General features: G+C 52.3%; 1 pseudogene; it reads right to left on the bottom strand.

Annotated features, from left to right (window-relative positions):
- Positions 1-1425: 1425 nt before the first annotated feature.
- LOC141060165 (U7 small nuclear RNA) lies at positions 1426-1487 on the bottom strand (annotated as a pseudogene).
- Positions 1488-3374: the final 1887 nt, after the last annotated feature.

The raw sequence follows: 3374 nt of genomic DNA, 5'->3' as shown, positions 1-3374 counted from the left end.
TATCTTTACTGATGATCAAAGGTACACAAAAACATCCATTGAGGAATTTGTCTAGAAAGTGAAGATCTGCATAGCTTCACCCTCCTGGCCCCAGTGTTACATGTGGGGACCACAAGGCTCTGTCCTGGCCCCAGTGTAACAAGTGGACACCACAAGGCTCTGTCCTGCCCCAATGTTACAAGTGGGGTACTAAAAGTCTCTGTCCTGGCCCCAGTGATAGAAATGGGGACCACAAGGCTCTGTCCTGACCCCAGTGTTACAAGTGGGGTACTACAAGGCTCTGTCCTGGCCCCAGTGTTACAAGTGTGGACCACAAGGCTCTGTCCTGACCCCAGTGTTACAAGTGGGGACCACAAGGCTCTGTCCTGGCCCCAGTGTTACAAGTGGGGACCACAAGGCTCTGTCCTGGCCCCAGTGTTACAAGTGGGGTACTACAAGGCTCTGTCCTGGCCCCAGTGTTACAAGTGGGGACCACAAGGCTCTGTCCTGACCCCAGTGTTACAAGTGGGGACCACAAGGCTCTGTCCTGACCCCAGTGTTACAAGTGGGGACCTACAAGGCTCTGTCCTGGCCCCAGTGTTACAAGTGGGGACCACAAGGCTCTGTCCTGACCCCAGTGTTAGAAGTGGGGACCACAAGGCTCTGTCTTGGCCCCAGTGTTACAAGTGGGGTACTACAAGACTCTGTCCTGGCCCCAGTGTTACAAGTGGGGACCACAAGGCTCTGTCCTGACCCCAGTGTTACAAGTGGGGACCACAAGGCTCTGTCCTGGCCCCAGTGTTACAAGTGGGGACCACAAGGCTCTGTCCTGACCCCAGTGTTACAAGTGGGGACCACAAGGTTCTGTCCTGGCCCCAGTGTTACAAGTAGGGAACACAAGGCTCTGTCCTGGCCTTAGTGTTACAAGTGGGGACCACAAGGCTCTGTCCTGACCCCAGTGTTACAAGTGGGGACCACAAGGCTCTGTCCAGATCCCAGTGTTACAAGTGGGGTATTACAAGGCTCTGTCCTGGCCCCAGTGTTACAAGTGGGGACCAAAAGGTTCTGTCCTGGCCCCAGTGTTACTAGTAGGGACCACAAGGCTCTGTCCTGGCCCCAGTGTTACAAATGGGGACCACAAGGTTCTTTCCTGGCCCCAGTCTTACTAGTAGGGACCACAAGGCTCTGTCCTGACCCCAGTGTTACAAGTGGGGTACTACAAGGCTCTGTCCTGGCCCCAGTGTTATAAGTGGGGTGCCACAAGGCTCTGTCCTGGCCGTAGTGTTACAAGTAGGTACCACAAGGCTCTGTACTGGCCATTGTGTTATACGTGGGGACCATAACAAAAAAGGAACCAAAACTCCTGATATAACTAAATAAATGGAAACATCCATCATAATAACAAAACCCTTTCAAAGTTGCTTTTCCTCTATTTTTCACAAATATTTGGGCTTTTCAGAATTTACCAAAAAGCTATTAAACAAATAATAAAAGAGCTACAAACACTGATCACTTGGCGCGTTTCATCCGACCTCCCCTGCCCGATCACCATCAATAACATGGAGACGACACAGAAAAGGATTTGGCAGGATACAAGGGTGATACATGTAGTTACAAAAACAGGGAGGAGGCGGAGCTAATCATGCTACAATATGTAGATTATCAAAAAGCATGAGTATGTGAATATTGGCCATTTGCAGAAGGAAGATCTGTTATCAATAGACCTATGTTGAGGAAGACAAAGGATAAATATCTTTACTGATGATCAAAGGTACACAAAAACATCCATTGAGGAATTTGTCTAGAAAGTGAAGATCTGCATAGCTTCACCCTCCTGGCCCCAGTTTTACATGTGGGGACCAGAAGGCTCTGTCCTGACCCGAGTTACAAGTGAGGTACTATAAGGCTCTGTCCTGGCCCCAGTGTTACAAGTGGCGTAATACAAGTCTCTGTCCTGACCACAGTGTTACAAGTGGGGACCACAAGGCTCTGTCCTGGCCCCAGTGTTACTAGAGGGGACCACAAGGCTCTGTCCTGGCTCCAGTGTAACAAGTGGACACCACAAGGCTCTGTCCTTGCCTCAGTGTTACAAGTGGAGTACTAAAAGTCTCTGTCCTGGTCCCAGTGTTACAAGTGGGGACCAAAAGGCTCTGTCCAGACCACAGTGTTACAAGTGGGGTATTACAAGGCTCTGTCCCGGCCCCAGTGTTACTAGTGGGGACCACAAGGTTCTGTCCTGGCCCCAGTATTACAAGTGGGGTCCACAAGGCTCTGTGCTGACCCCAGTGTTACAAGTGGGGACCACAAGGCTCTGTCCTGACCCCAATGTTACAATTGGGGTACTACAAGACTCTGTCCTGGTCCCAGTGTTACAAGTGGGGACCACAAGGCTCTGTCCTGATGCCTGTGTTACAAGTGGGGTAATACAAGGCTCTGTCCTGGCCCCAGTGTTACAAGTGGGGACCACAAGGTTTTGCCCCAGTGTTACAAGTAGGGACCACAAGGCTCTGTCCTGGCCTCAGTGTTACAAGTGGGGACCACAAGGCTCTGTCCTGACCCCAGTGTTACAAGTGGGGACCACAAGGCTCTGTCCTGACCCCAGTGTTACAAGTGGGGTACTACAAGGCTCTGTCCTGGCCCCAGTGTTACAAGTAGGGACCACAAGGCTCTGTCCTGGCCTCAGAGTTACAAGTGGGGACCACAAGGCTCTGTCCTGACCCCAGTGTTACAAGTAGGGACCACAAGGCTCTGTCCTGACCCCAGTGTTACAAGTGGGGACCACAAGGCTCTGTCCTGGCCCCAGTGTTACAAGTGGGGACCACAAGGCTCTGTCCAGACCCCAGTGTTACAAGTGGGGTATTACAAGGCTCTGTCCTGGCCCCAGTGTTACAACTGGGGACCGCAAGGTTCTGTCCTGGCCCCAGTGTTACTAGTAGGGACCACAAGGCTCTGTCCTGGCCCCAGTGTTACAAGTGGGCACCACAAGGTTCTGTCCTGGCCCCAGTGTTACTAGTAGGGACCACAAGGCTCTGTCCTAGCCCCAGTGTTACAAGTGGGGACCACAAGGCTCTGTCCTGACCCCAGTGTTACAAGTGGGGACCACAAGGTTCTGTCCTGGCCCCAGTGTTACAAGTAGGGACCACAAGGCTCTGTCCTGGCGTTAGTGTTACAAGTGGGGACCACAAGGCTCTGTCCTGACCCCAGTGTTACAAGTGGGGACCACAAGGCTCTGTCCAGACCCCAGTGTTACTAGTAGGGACCACAAGGCTCTGTACTGGCCCCAGTGTTACAAGTGGGGACCACAAGGTTCTGTCCTTGCCCCAGTGTTACTAGTAGGGACCACAAGGCTCTGTCCTGGCCCCAGTGTTACAAGTGGAGACCACAAGGTTCTGTCC

This window comes from Dendrobates tinctorius, unplaced genomic scaffold, assembly GCF_039654945.1.
Source record: "Dendrobates tinctorius isolate UK_male_01 unplaced genomic scaffold, ASM3965494v1 ptg000232l, whole genome shotgun sequence".
NCBI lineage: Eukaryota > Metazoa > Chordata > Amphibia > Anura > Dendrobatidae > Dendrobates > Dendrobates tinctorius.
The sequence above is the reverse complement of the archived record's forward strand: the minus strand, read 5'-3'. Positions and strand labels throughout refer to the sequence as shown.